This window comes from Eubalaena glacialis, chromosome 5, assembly GCF_028564815.1.
Source record: "Eubalaena glacialis isolate mEubGla1 chromosome 5, mEubGla1.1.hap2.+ XY, whole genome shotgun sequence".
In the NCBI taxonomy this organism is placed as follows: Eukaryota; Metazoa; Chordata; class Mammalia; order Artiodactyla; family Balaenidae; genus Eubalaena; species Eubalaena glacialis.
This window is the reverse complement of record NC_083720.1, coordinates 17,745,229-17,761,708: the sequence shown is the minus strand read 5'-3', so window position 1 is coordinate 17,761,708 and position 16,480 is coordinate 17,745,229.

Genomic DNA, 16,480 nt, shown 5'->3' with positions numbered 1-16,480 from the left:
GCATAACAAAGTGGTCAAAAAGTACTTAATATAAGAATGAATGAGTTGACGAATGAAGAGAGAGTGAGGGAGTGCATGAATTTGGCAGTGCTTGAATTCTGCCAGTTATCTTCAAAAAAGAAAGTTTAAAATCAGAAACTTAGTTTCTGGTCAGTACAAACTGCTGTGCTATGAAGGTATGGTATTATTCTGATATTTTGAGAATATCTGGCCAGACAACCAGAACTACTCATAGCCTGTCCTGTTCCATCTATCCTCTTTTGGAATTCCCTGAAATTTTACTATAGTTCAATTGTATATACATAAAATTATTTGAATATTTTCCTTTAAAACTTTATATGGATTTAAAATGAGAAGGCAGTGAATGAAAATGAAAGGTGACATTTGGGGATAAAATTAGCTAATATTCTAAAGTGGCATATATCAAAAAAGTGGAATCTGCAGTAGGACATAGAATCCTGACAAAAAGAGTTTTTTCCAAGGATAAAGTGGATAATTGCTTTTTGGAAAACATAGCTGATACCTCAAAAAGGTCTCCTGTAAGTCCTAAAATATTATATTACAATGTTCCCCAAGGAGCACTGAAATATTTAGACTTAAGCATATAAATTTAGTGGAGAGCTTACTTCCCTAATTGTGTATATTGCTATTATACTATCTCTTTTTTTTTTTAACCTTAGTTTCCCCCCAAACCACACACAAACACACACCTTTCTTAATCATGCTGAAAGGAATGTAAGGTGATACTAATTCTATGCTACAGCAGACAGAAAGATAATGGGAAGGATATTGGCATGAATGATAAGGAATGAGATTTATACTGAGTATGAAGCTGCTTACAGGAGGAAGATTAGAGCAGCTATGGATTCATTCAAGAAAGTAACCAAAATTATTAAAGATTTATAAAAGTTAAACAAGTTGAAAGAGTGAAGAAATTAGATAAAGAAAGTAGTTGTAGAGTAGATGCTGAGTTGAGAATTGATGGAAAGAGGTTAAGACTTAGGCGGCTATGGAAGAACAACATTATCTGTATGTTGGGGGTTATATGTGGAGCCCTGTAAGGAAGGGTCCAGAGTGAGTGTATCTAAAAATCAGGACTAAAAACAAACTTGCCAAAATGAGAGCCGAAATAAATTGAACCATTAGTGCTAAGGTTTACCTATGGAATTCAGTGACCAAGCCAGACCCATGAAACTAACTTATTTGTATAGAGCATGCACTCTACAATTAGTGGTACCTTAGCTGATTATATTATCCCACCTGAAGAGCACACAATATGCTGATGACACTTACAACCCTGGGTAATGTGCTGCGTAAAAAGGAACGACAAATGTGTTCTTACCAAGGGTGAATATCCTTCTGCATGCTTTCTATGTGTTCTTGAATGTCCTCCTCATTACAAAAGTGGGCAGCAGGCATTGTTATTTGCCCATATTTCTGATTGAAGTTGAGGAACCGAGAATTAAACAACCATCCTAGGTGATCTAGGTAGTTAGTTAAGGAGCTGGTCCAACTCCAGGCTTCGGTGCCTTAACCACTAGCAGAGGGGTACCTCCCTAAGGCAACACAACTCTCCTTTCATTTTTGTAGAATAAGAGACTGATCTTTGTACATAACAAGAGCATCTACTAGTGCATGTGTGCAAATGTGAACTCGGACCTTTTCTCTCTGTTTCCTTTCTGAGAGAATGCCATCACCCAGTTATTCAGTGTCCAAAGCCAAAGATGGAGGAGCCTTTGTGAATACTTGCTTCTCAGTTTTTCACATTTAACACGTTACCAAATCCTATCAACATTACTTTAGATCTACTGAATCCACCCACTTCTCTGTTTCCACTGCTTCAAACTTTTCTCACTTAGACTTCTGTGATAGCGTTTCTGTTTGTTTGTTGTTTCCTAATTCTTTCTCACTCACCCCTAATATATTCTCTACTTTGCAAACAGTAGATCACACATTTATGTATCACATGGCTTATGCTCCTTTATCTCATAGCTCTTATCACAGTTTTAATTTGTCCATTTTGTGCATGATTATTTTCAAAATATTGATTTTATCGTATATCTCTCTGTTTAAAATTTTTTAAATGACTTCTCATTACTTATGGTATAAAGACCACACCCCCTAGCCTTAGTTAGGATACGCTATCTTAGCAACGATCCTTCCAACATTCCATTGACTTAAAACTGAACTTTCATCTTCTCCAATGTGACAGTCCAGGGCGGGAGCTCCAGGTTGGCAGAGGATCTCCTGCAAGCAGTCATTCAGGGTCTCAGACTAAGGGTCGTGCAACCACCTTGATCACACAGCTTCCAAAGGTACCCTGCTCTCACCACTGGAGCCCACAGAATGGGAGGTGAGCATGTGGAGGAAACACACCCACTGACTTAAAATCCTGTCTGGGATGTAGTGACACCACTTCTGCTTGCATTCCATTGGAGAGAAACATATCATGTGGCCACACAATGCAAAGGGCACTGGGAAATGTAGTCTCTGGTGGGACAGCTCCACATGCTACTCTGGAAAGGAGAACAGATTTAGCTCTTTCTGACCCACCTTTTGCCCAGCTTCATTCTCTACCATTATCCATGTCACTCTCTACTCCACCCACAACTTGACATTTGCCGGTGAAAATATTAGCTGTCCCTAGTTATCTCATACTCATGATACAGGTGTCAGGGCAAATATTACTTCTCAGGGAGGCCATTCCTCACCAGCAGATTCGGCCAGGTCTGCCTGTACATCACATGGCTCGTGCTCTTTTCTCTCATAGCGCTTACCACAGTTTTAATCTTTCCATTTTGTGCAGGATTGTTTATTTAGTATATTTCTTTTTCACTAGATTTTAAGCCCCTCATAAGCAGGGACCCTGTTGATTTTGCACACCACTGTATTCCTGTTTAGCATAGTAAAGGACTAGGTACATAGCAACTTATCGTTTCAATATTGTTTTTGACGTTTCCCTTAGTAGTTTTGTCAAATGACATTGTGTTATCCTTCTCCTTACATTACATTATCTTTTACCACAACCTACATTCATTTGTTCAATAAATATTTGTGTTGTACAACATTAGGCACATGGATGGTAAGTGTGGTGAGAAATGGAAAAATGTGGTCTTTGATCTGAAAGTTTTATTTTGCATTTGGGGAAAAGGCACAAAAGGTCCTTGAGTAGAAGACACCTGAAAAAAAAGGTATTGCAGAATAGTATAGGATTAAATACTGAATGAGTAATATTGACACAAAGTGTTATATAATCTCAGACATTCAGATGAGTGAGGGTTGCTGTGCTGATGAAAGTTTCCAGAAGGAAGTAAAGAATGGAACTAGATTGTCACCTGTAGGTGCAAGAGTAGTGCCTAGACATTTTGAATACATGTGGATTTTTAGAGACACCAGATAAACATCAAACCTGGACTTATTCCCCATAAGTCCTTAGGAATCAGGAAAGTCCTTAGGGAACATCCTCTGACCTCCTGTGACCTTTTCTAGGAAGCAGCTCAGAGTTTGGACTAGGGCCATAACCACCAATTGTTCTGGCTTGTGCCCAAGCAATTGTGTGTAGAGTGGTTGGCATTCTGTGCTGTTTAGCCCAGAGGCCCACTCTCTTGTCCTTAGTGGCATATAAAATCTCCACAGTGTAGTGGGTTTGTTATAGCTGGGCCAAAGTCTGCAGCTCAAAGGAACTTTCATCAACATGTCTGAAAATTTTCAGACTCTGGGGGAAGATCTGTGTCCATTGTAGTTGCTAGAGGGTGAGACCGAAAAATGCAACATACGAATGGTGAAAATACAGAGGTGCTTATAAGCCTAAGGAAACACCCAAAAGATGAGAAGAAATAAAGTTCCCACCTGATCAAACCAAGATTTAGCAATGGATAACTAATAAAGGCTAATTGTGACAGACCTTGGTTGTTCACTCTACATCCATCCTCCTGACATCCATCCATCCTTCATCTCTCCTGGCAAAGCCCACCTCCCAGTTTAGAGGCTGAAAATGCCAGGCTTGCAGCGTGGGAAAGCTTGCAGCTCTGGCATGATCAATGCCGACCAACTGGGACCTGAGTACGGGGGAAGTTTTGGGAAAAGCTTTCCTTAGTAACAAAAACAGAGACCCATAGAAGATATCACCTCTTTCTCCTGCACTGGAGAGGTCATGTCTCCCTGTGCCTTGTGGAACTATCACAGATACATTGAAAGCATTGAATCCTAACCATCGGACCACCAGGGAGCACATTATCACAACTATGTTGAAATTATGAACGGTGACAGTGTTCATAATGAAGATGGCATGGAATTCAGATGAAAAAATGATAATGACATTAGTGAGCCAAGCCTCCATCGCTGAGCTGTCTAGCCCTGTCTGGTACCCTGTTAATGTGAGATCATAAATGCCCTTATAATTTATGCCACTTTTTCTTGATGTCCTGTTACCTGCAGCCCAAAGCTCATATCTGATTGAGTATCTAATTAAATAAAATATAAAATGAGTTAGTCATCTGCCTTCTTTATAACAATTTCTTTGTAAATCATACTATTTATGCAATTTGAAAAGGAATCAAAATTACAAATGCCAAAACAGGTGCAGGACCTTGTAAGGACCAATTCAAGTGAGAGACCCTGAAGTTTCAGCTTCAATAACTTCACTGTACGTCCAACTTTGATAATCAGTTTTGAATATAAAAAATATCTATCAAAAGCTTCAATCTAGTTCTTTAGATATTGATATCAAAATTCATGTCTTAGGTTCCAGTTCTGAAAAACCAGAATAAGCATCGTTAACCTCAAAACCTGATCTGCAGGAAAAGACTGTTGGGTGAACCAGACGCAAGGCAATCTTTCTTCTTTTTTTAAAACTCTGTGCCCATAATTTTTCTTCCTACAATGTCTTCTGTCTGACGTTCAGTCATAAAATCTGTTCCTGACAGAGGAAAGAAATGAGGACATAACAGTATGATCTATGCTTCCTGCCAAGGTTGCTACTTCGGTGATGGAGGTGCTTTGTACCCTGTTGGTTATTGGATTACAGCCTCTGTTCCTGCCCGCATCCACCAGGGAGCCCGGTGCCCTGCCTTTACTTCTTGACCTTTGTGTTTACACTATTTCCTCCTCTGTGCTATGTTTTCCTGTGAGCTGTCAAATACTTCTAATTCCTATCTGAAGCTTCGGAGCTTCCTGCCAACTCCCAGAGGCAATCAGGACACTCCTGGTTTCGGCTCTACATGCCACACTTCCTGCCCAACATTTAACTGTTTTTCTACATATATATGCAATTTCTATGTCACTACCTATACCATCTTTTCTAAACTTGAAAAGCTTTGAAGCCATAAATGTTTATCATGTCTCTTACTCCCCACCCCCTTTTTTAACGCACGTCTTTTAACTCATTTAGAGCAGCCAGCCTCAGTGCCTGTATTCTTCCAACCTGATTCATTTCAAAGTGGAAAGTTTTCAGGAAGTCTGGGCTTTACCTACTTGTAGACTCAAACCTCATATATTACTCATTTGGAATGGGCTTTTGAAAAATGAGTTACTAATTTATTAGGCTTTTTGAAAGTGATTTAAATAACTGTATTTCCCTGTGTGCTCCCCTAGCGCCCAAGTACTTATCACATTGCACTTGAATTGTTGTTTTCTCATCTCTCTCCCCATTTATAAAAGAAAAAAGTTATCTAGTTTCTTTTTAAGGACACTTTTCTTAATTATCAGAGAAGTTTGTATTATAGAGATCAATTCTTGAATTACAAAAAATTTAAATATTCTGTATAATCAGAATAATTATTAAGATTTTCCCCATATATGATATCTGAAGCCATAAATATATGTTTAAATGTGAGTTTATTTTATTTCCTTTCCTTTACTATCTAAATTGCATGGACTGATGATGGCACATTTTTACTAAGTTCTGAGATCCTGGTTACTTTTTAAGTAAAATGCCATTTTATTTATTATATATCATAGAGTTGATAATTAATTTATTGTTTGAATTTTCTTCTTTACATGTCACCCACATCTCTCTACACTCACCTAACACCTCAGCTCTTTTCTTTCTTCTCTCTTTAATTTTTATTACTAGTATCACAGTGTTAAAATAAAATATATGCATTTCTTATTTCCAACAGGTGAGTCTCACTTGATGTATTTTTAATTGTTAAATTCAAGCCTAAACAAAAAAGTGGATGGATACAAATAATGAATCCCTTCTATTTTTACATACACATCATGAATTTCCCAGAGGTAATTAATAAGCAGAGCAAGATAGTAAGTTCCATACACTTCCCTCTAAAAGAGAGGGGAATTAGAAAGTTTTAAACACGCTTGACTTCAAATCCAGCCCTGATATTTTGTCGCTGGTAATCTGCAGCAGTTACCTAATTTCTCTGCACCTCAGTTTTCTCGTTAGGAAAATGGAAAATGTAACAATCTTAATTGGTTGTTGAGAAATGGTATTAATATATAAGACAGATATAGACATAATAGATATGTCAATATGAATTCTCTACCTTTCATTGTATCTATTTATAGAGTTTTTTGAAAGTCAGATAGACAAGTAACTATAAATACCAGAATTTGATTGTAAACTGGAAAAGAAAAGCTATATTTCAATAGTCTATTCCACATGGTTTGTTTATCTATAACTAACCTAGGATGTTAAGATTGTTCATAAGTTCATGTTCTTGTGTAAAATTTGGTACTTTATCGATAAAAAATGAATTATATATGTACTAAGATATTATTTCTATTTACAAAGTAATTTGTGAAACTGAAGAAATTGCTTAGGGAAATCGAGGAGCAAAATCCACTCCTACTTATATTGGATGGAAGGCTCAGGCACAAACAAAACCTCTATGCAGTCCAAACAGGCAGTTTCAGACGTAGAAAATTTGAAGTTCTAGAAGCTTAGACAATTAAAAAGAATTTTGGCTCTACGTTATTGTTTTAAATTTTAGCACGGATAAACCTGGTTTTAGCTTATGACTTTTCAACTCCATGAGTGTGGCAAACACTATGGATTGACTGCTCCAAAGCCATTTGCAGCCCCTTTCTTATCTTCTGCTACTATAGAAACTCCAAAGTTAGGGTTCCAATATTCATACTCCTACACTCACTTCCTGTTAGGGGTGACCACATGACCCAGTTCCACACAAAAAGATTAAATGGAGTCACTGGGCTTGCCTGCTGAGAAGCTTCTAAACAGGGACATTTAAAAAGGGCACTGTCCCTTGGCTTCTCTCTCCCCACTTCTTCCTGCTTCCATCTGGAAAGCACACACGAGCCTGCTGAAGCATCGGACATCTCACAACCTCACGGAGACAACATCGGTGAGGACCTACCTGTACATGCTGAGAATAACTGAACAGAACAAACAGAAAGTTCCCTGGAGCACTAGACTACTACCCCCTGACTGCTGGCTGTCTGAGATAAATAACCCCTATTTGTCTAAGTCATTGAATAGACTTTTGGTCGCTTAAATCTGAATTCAATCCTAATTGATACAAGTTTCCACTTGAACAAAGATAGAAAATGATTTAAAGAGTATTTTCTCAATTCTCTCAAGGAAGGTACACACCTAATATTCTAGAGGCATTGAAGTGAAGTTAATTTATTACATAATATGAATGATTAGGGCAGTAGGACTTGCCTCCCTTCCCCATCCGGTTAAGAAAAAACCTGCACTAAACACTTGCTATATGAAATATCGTCTGAAGACCAACAGCATAATCATCATCAGATAACTTACTAAAAATCTAGAATCTTAGAACTCCTCCTCTTCACCTACTACGAAATCTGCATCTTAACCATGATCCCTAGGTGATTCATATGTACATTAAAGTACATTTTAAAATGCTGGGTAAATTCTGGGCTCTTTGGAATGAGAGCACCAGTCTGGGGTTTTTTTTTTTTTTAATCTTTTATATCTCTATTTCCTGATACAATGTCTAGATAGAACATAATAAGCCCCACCAAATATGTGATGAATAAAACATAACACTGGCTCAGTGTCAATCATTAAATTTCATTATATATTTGATTATCAGAAATCTAACTATTATTTGCAAAGTAGAACTTATGGCTATGAGGAAGTGAGTAATGGGCCAGACATGATGTGAAACAGGAAGAGTGGTTGAAAAGTTACAAAGCTTAGAATGGAATAAACAATAGGCTCTAGTTGTGCACTGAAATGCAAAGTTTTAAAGAATGTAGGCCTCTCTAACAGAAAGAGTTAAAGATAGAAGAGGGAAGGGTAAGTCATGGAGAAATGCCCTTGCCAACATTTATTATTTTGCCTGGACCAATCTGATTGATCTGTTCTAGGTCAGTGATTCTTAACCCCATCTAATATTGCTAGATATTCCATTCCTACAACCTCCAGGTATTTAAAGCATGTACCTAGGGATGTTTCACGGAAATATAAACAAGCCTTTTCAGCTGATTCATGGTATCAGCCATTTTTTTCCTACCTTCCAGATGTGGCCACTCTGCTGCTCAACCTGTATCTTCCAGACTCTGCTTTCACCTGTGCTGGGTGTCCCCACTAATCCTGCTTGGCATTTCTACCTGTACTGTGCAGACAAGCCCCTCTTTATGGCTATTAGCATGTACACCGTTTAGCCTCCTCAGCTAATGCCATTGCCATTCCTGTTGGGAGGCTTTGACACAAGTGAAGTACTAATATTTCCACTGCATCTGAAGTTTAAACATAAACAAGACTGTTCCAGAACATCCATGTGATCAAGTTGTACCATGTTCTACGTAAGAATGCAGAGAATGCCTCTATCTCTGCCTTCTCTCTCAAAGAATAAAATGCTGCAGTTAACAAAATATTTAATTTAGTTCACTGTAACTTAAGTGATATTCATATGCCATAAAAAATAAAGCAAGAAGGAGACATCTAAATTAATTAAACTCATATGGGTGTTGAAATTTTTTTTAAATGTTAGGAATTACTAGGTAATATGATAATATCATACTATTTTCCATATTATTTCTAACATCATGAAACACTAAAACAAAGTTTATAGTCAAGTCACAAGCTTTTAATCAATTCAGACCACTTTTCAGAATGCCACTGTGAGCTGTCTGCAACAGCTGTTTTGCAGCTGCAGTGAATTTGACATGTTCTGAAATCACCATGGAATGCTCCAGATCCTTTGGAAATACAGAGCAAAGCCTAAGGAATAAAAATTGTAGCCTGCCATGCTTGACAAAATCGGGGAAGACATGTTTTAGAGAGTATGAGTGCATGATTATTTTAAAGAATTCCAAATGTGAGTAGCTGTAGTATTTAGAAGATTTAATTATACACACATATATATCACACACATGCTACTGATACCATTTTCAATAATTTATTGCAAATTTTTTTCAACATTGAGAAAAATTGAAATAATTTTACAGTGAATACTTGTATATCTACCACCTACTACTACTATTTTATCATACTCTTTTTATCAAATATCTATCCAACTGTTCATCCTTCTATCCATCAATTATCTCATTTTCTATATATTGTTGATACTTTCTTAACTACCTAATATGGAAGTACCCAATTTAAAAGAGCCAAATGTAATCTTTCAGAATATAACTGTCAGCTTCTCATCTGAGAATTATGGATTTTTAACACTGGAAGAGACCTTTAAATCCCTTTATTGCAATCACCTTATTGTTTAGTTATAGAAATTAAGGCATGCTTATTTTAAAGACTTTGAGTAAGAGTGCCTAACTAATTAGTAACTAAACCTAGATTAGAAATCTTACTCTGTATTTTACCTACACATTGACTTGGATAGGAAGAGAAAATTGTAAGATGCTAGTAAGATGAGGAGAATCAGGGAAGTGTGCTCTTTGTTAGAAGATTGAAGTGACTATCTTAATAGAGCAATGCACAGCTGAATTAGCAGTGAGGTTTCAGAAGGAACTAGAGTTAAGTGAGTTAAGAGCCGAACATCTCTGAAAATCCTCCCACCGTGTAATCAAAAGAAAAAAAATCTGCTGGAAAAGCCTTAAGGCTAGCAGAAATCTTGTATGTGTGCCCAGTTTCTAAAATTATGGAATGTCAAGGGGATGAAAAATCTAAGGCTAACTGAATATCGGAAGAAGGGAATTTGAGTGGGAGACACAGAGCATCTGCTGCTTAAATTCAGTTTGACAAACTCACAGATTGTCCCAATCAGCACAGTTTAGAGAGCATAGGAAGAATACATACTGTGGCTTACACATCCTCTTGAATAAGATATCCATTGCTAGAGGGGTGCTTAAAATTAACTTTCATCTTGCCCACAATTAATATGCATTGTTTCCAGGCATATGCTTAGATAAGAGTTGCAACTCAGTTCAGAGAATGAAAGTGTCACCATTTACTCTCTTTGTCACGTTTATGATTCCGTGTTATGACACAAGTTTTAAAAGATAATTTAAAATCAATGGGTGAATGAATGTTAGAGAATTGCTAAAATTTAGAAAATGCAAAATTCTTTACATTTTGATTCATACATGAAAGTTGGTAAAGCAGAAAATGCAGGATTTTACTCTTTTGTTTTATTTCTTTCTCTCACATCCTGTAAAACCTATCTTCTTCAGGACTATTTTCTTAGACACCAGCTGAATGACGAAAATATTTCCCTGAGACCATAGTTTTAGTAATTTAGAATGCTTAAGAACTTGCTGGGAAATGTTTAAAATTTACCTTCCTGAGCCCTAACGTAAAAGAGTTCAACCTTCTATATTTTTAAAAAACTCTCCAGGTAGTTCTTTAGGTGACCGATATTTGAGAACTACTGGTATGAAGAATTCTACATTAGAAGTCAAAAAGTCTGGTTTCTAGTTCTGGTCCTATAGTGATTATCGATTTATTGAGTAACCCTGCATAAGTCACTTACCTCTAGAATTTATTCTCTGTGATGCTGTAGATGCTAGACCCATCTAGGAAAATAAAACATTAATTTTTCTTTTATGGAACCCTTCTCTGCACTACAAACAATACAGTAATAATGATTGTAGGACATATGCAAGATTTAAAGTCATGTATTTAAGAACCAAATACAATGTCTAATACTAAGTGGTGCTCAATAAATTATGGTTATTATTATAATTATAAAATTGTTAATACTATTAAGAAAAGGCATTAAACTCATCTGTCATTTAAGACTAGCCCTATAAGGTGCTAAATTGATTAAACTATGTCTGAACAGCAGGGACATCCTCTCTTAATGCTCCGCTGATCATAGTTTATCAGACGACTAACTCAGTTTAGGGTACCATAAGTATGTGGTCTACTTAGGGAAAGCAAAAGGTAACAAAGAAAATGTTTGGGTCTATAGGCCCTGGAGAGGCACCACAGGAAATGAATACATTTAGCCTCAAAAAGATAAGGTAAAGGCTGTATCAGTCTCTTTGACTCTCCATTTCCTCATCTTCATAGTTGGACTAATGATTCCTATTCTCAGGCTGATGAATCAAAAACAATTGTAATCAAATTCTACCATGTCCTAGTTTTGCAAATTTGGCCCAACTAATTTACCTCTCTGAGCCTTAGTTTCTTAATCTGTAAAATATTTAAAAATATGCTAGGAAATAACCTTATAGACTATGAGAATTCTTGGTGCATGATACCAGCTTAGTACTCAGTGAATATTTGCTAGTGCCATGGCCTCATCTATTAGTTTCCTAGGAATGCCACAACAAAGTATCACCAACTGCGTGGCTTAAAACGACAGAAATGTATTATCTCATAGTTCTGGAAACTAGAGGTTCAAAATCAAGGTGTTGACAGGGCCATTTTCCCTCTAAAATTTGTAGGGGAATTCTTCCTTGCCTCTTCCTAGCCTCTGGTGGTTTGCCGGCAGTCTTTGATGGTCCTTGTCTTGCAGCTGCCCAACCAGTTTCTGCTTTTACTGTCTCATAGCATCCTCCCTGTATGTCTCTGTCTTCACACGGCCATCTTCTTATAAGGACATTGCTCATGCTGGAATAAAGGTTCACTCTACCATCCAGTATGTCTTCATAGTAACGATTATATCTGCAACTACTCTGGTTCCAAATAAGGTCACTTTCTTAGGCACTGGAGGTTAGGACTTCAACAAATATTTTTTCAAGGGGAACACAATTCAATCCATAACAATGCATCACTGTCTACTTTACCAGGGTTACAGTGAGCATTATGACAGATGAGAGTACTCCATATACAAAAATATAAATGTTACATACAGTTTTTTTCATCAAAGCCTTCACATAGATGAAGAGCAATTCTTGGAATGAAGAGGAATAGCAAATATTAACATATTTAAACCTAACCAAAAATAATTTAAGTGACACTTTAGAAAAACATAATAGCAATGATGTTTCTAAAATGACAGAATATACTCTTTAGTTGTCTTCTTTGGAAATACATTGTAGAATGCTGGAGTTAAGTGATTTCATATTGGGAGACTGTGTTGGTCTAGAAAGTGCAAGTAAGACACTAATACTTCAAATTGTAAAGTTCATATCTTATCCTACTAACTATATGTAATAAATAATATTTTACAGATATATGCCAATCATTTTTCTTGTTAGTGATATAAACAAAATTTCCTTTGTGCTACAAAGGGTAACTATTGGCAACCTATCTTTCTCTTTTTATAAAGATGGGAAATCTGATATGAAAAACCTTGCCCACAAGTCCATGGCTAGTAAATAAAAAGGTCAGAATTCAAGCCCATCATTTTGAATGAAAATCCTGTCTGCTTTTCTTTGGTTGTTCATCTGTTTCTACTTTTTGTTGTTGTTGTTTTCTTCTGTTCATGACCCTGGTAGTACTAGATGTGAAGGACAGTAGTAGCAACGACAGAGGATGTGACCAAGATGCTCACCATAGTTGTCCATTGATCAGAAATCCACATGGGAAGATAAAACCATCATTTGTAGTTTCCTTTCTGAAAATAAATGTTTCCCATTAATTTTTTTGTTCTTACTACATTTCCTCAATTAATATCCAATTACCTTATAAGAAATAGAAATGATTATGTGACAACAGTTTGTTCCATTGAAATGATGAAACATACAGCACTAACCATTTCATTTGTGTGCAGCAATCAATTATATATGACTTTGGATTTACTCGAATCCAAATATAAACTCATTGGGATATAAGCTGAAATCAGTAAATGTCAGGTGCAGATAAAGGAAACAGCATGTCAACTTAACTCTGCTTGTTCTACTGCTTCCCTGGAGAATGCTCAACTAGACATACCATAATTTTACTGTAGTGGGTTGATGTACAAAGATGTTTTCCTATACCAAAACAAAAAAATTATATTCACCTTGGGAAAACATAAAGTTTTGTCTCTAGAAGCTATTTCCAGCTGGCCTTCCCTAACCAGATCCCAGTGATTGGACCAAAGACATGTGTTATATGCTAAGATCTAGCAGAAGTCCAAACTTTCAAAGTAACATCTGCAGAGAAATTACCAGCCAACATGAAAACATGTTCATTGTTATTGAAATTGTGAAGCTTGGATCCTTTTGAATTTTTCTGCTTCAATAGGTATTCTTTATTCATAACCTCTCCAAGGCATTTTTTTTGGAACACAAAAGGATGGCTCATATTCTACTTTTTTATTCTCATAAATTATTCCTTAGTTGTCAAAGTCTAAAGTTCTACAATGATGCTTTATTTCCTTTTACACCCACTCACCTAAACCTCCATTTCCAAAAGAGAGCAGCTGGAAAATGTATACACTACACACTTTTTTACATTCCTAAAGAATTGGTTATGAAAACACTGATTGGATTTCTTAAGGTCAATGTGATATGTTTGACTATATGTGATTCAGATAATCATGCTTTGCTAAAATGTCAGAGATTAAAAGATGTGACCCAGAAGACTTAGCTTAGAAGAAACCTCCAGTCCTGTAGATCTAGTTGACTGGCCTGTCTTCAGATGGTCTTCACCAAAGTTATTCCATTTGACTCACTTTAATTTATTCAACAAGTGTGGACTTTGTGCTTACTAGGTACCGGAAGCTATGGAGACTGTACAGGAAGTAGAAGTCTTGGTCCTAGTCTTAGGAAACTTAAAATTTCTGTAATGGTTATTTTCTTTCACAGTCAAGACATGTAAATATCTTGAAACAAACAAACAAAAAAAACAGTTGAAACCCTTATGAATATCAGACCCCAATGATGAAATGCCAAAATGCATGACACAGTAATAAATGTAAAAGAGGATTGATATTCCTTAGTTCTAATGCAAAACTTCAGTGGTTTGAGTCTATTTTTATATTCTAAAAGAACATGTGAAAGATAATTCATTAGTTATCTTTATCAAAATGCTTCCTTTGTTAATATTTGATTTATAAACTTATTTGGGAAATTTTTCAATATTGAGCAAGGACAAAAAACATTTTAGCCCTACATTGAGAAATGAATAAAAATTCTCTCTCCACTTGTATGTAATTTACTTGTATGTAATTTATGTGAGTGAAGAGGAAGAACAAAGGGAGGTTTAAATTAATTCTTCTTGAATCTGTGATATGTATAGTTTTCAAGGCTTTCTGCTGGGTTTTCACATTTCAAAACAAGGGACAAGTCCAAGATATAAACCATCTATTTCTTTTTTTTTGTTTTACTTTATTTATTTTTCCACATCTTTATTGGAGTATAAATGCTTTACAATGTTGTTATGTTTCTGCTGTACAATAAAGTGAATCAGCTATATGTATACATATAACCCCATATCCTCTCCCTCTTGAGCCTCCCTCCCACCCTCCCTATCCCACCCCTCTAGGTGGTCACAAAGCACCGAGCTGATCTCCCTGTGCTATGCAGCCACTTCCCACTAGCTATCTGTTTTACATTTGGTAGTGTATATATGTCAATGCTACTCTCTCACTTCATCCCAGCTTCCCCTTCCCCCACCCCGTGCCCTCAAGTCCATTCTCTACATCTGCATCTTTATTCCTGCCCTGCCACTAGGTTCATCAGTACCGCTTTTTAAAATCCCATATATATGCATTAGCATACGGTATTTGTTTTTCTCCTTCTGACTTACTTCACTCTGTATGACAGATTCTAGGTCCATCCACCTCACTACAAATAACTCAATTTCATTTCTTTTTATGGCTGAGTAATATTCCATTGTATATATGTGCCACATCTTCTTTATCCATTCATCTGTCGATGGACACTTAGGTTGCTTCCATGTCCTGGTTATTGTAAACAGAGCTGCAATGAACACTGTGGTACATGACTGTTTTTGAAGTATGGTTTTCTCAGGGTATATGCCCAGTAGTGGGATTGCTGGGTCATATGGTAGTTCTATTTTTAGTTTTTTAACGAACCTCCATACTGTTCTCTGTAGTGGCTATATCAATTTACATTCCCACCAATAGCGGAGGAGGGATCCCTTTTCTCCACACCCTCTCCAGCATTTATTGTTTGTAGATTTTTTGATGATGGCCATTCTGATCAGTATGAGGTGATACCTCATTGTGGTTTTGATTTGCATTTCTCTAATGATTAGTGATGTTGAACATCTTTTCATGTATTTGTTGGCCATCTGTATGTCTTCTTTGGAGAAATGTCTATTTAGGTCTTCCGCCCATTTTTGGATTGGGTTGTTTGCTTTTGTGATGCTGAGCTGCATGTGTTGCTTATATATTTTGGAGATTAATCCTTTGTCAGTTGCTTCGTTTGCAAATAATTTTCTCCCATTCTGAGGGTTATCTTTTTGCCTTGTTTATGGCTTCCTTTGCTGTTCAAAAGCTTTTAAGTTTCATTAGGTCCCATTTGTTTATTTTTGTTTTTATCTTCCTTACTCTAGGAGGTGGGTCAAAAAGGATCTTGCTGTGATTTATGTCATAGGGTGATCTGCCTATGTTTTCCTCTAAGAGTTTTGTAGTGTCTGGCCTTATTACATTTAGGTCTTAAATCCATTTTGAGTTTATTTTTGTGTATGGTGTTAGGGAATGTTCTAATTTCATTCTTTTACATGTAGCTGTCCATTTTTCCCAGCACCACTTATTGAAGAGGCTCTCTTTTCTCCACTGTATATTCTTGCCTCCTTTGTCAAAGATTAGGTGACCATAGGTGCGTGGGTTTATCTCTGGACTTTCTATCCTGTTCCATTAATCTATATTTCTGTTTTTCTGCCAGTACCATACTGTCTTGATTAGTGTAGATTTGTAGTATAGTCTGAAGTCAGGGAGCCTGATTCCTCCAGCTCCATTTTTCTTTCTTAAGATTGCTTTGGCTATTCGGGGCCTTTTGTGTTTCCATACAAATTGTGAAATTTTTTATTCTAGTTCTGTGAAAAATGCCATTGGTAGCTTGATGGGGATTGCATTGAACCTGTAGATTGCTTTGGGTAGTGTAGTCATTTTCACAATATTGATTCTCCAATCCAGGAGCATGGTATATCTCTCCATCTGTTTATGTTATCTTTGATTTCTTTCATCAGTGTTTTATAGTTTTCTGAGTACAGGTCTTTTGCCTCCTTAGGTAG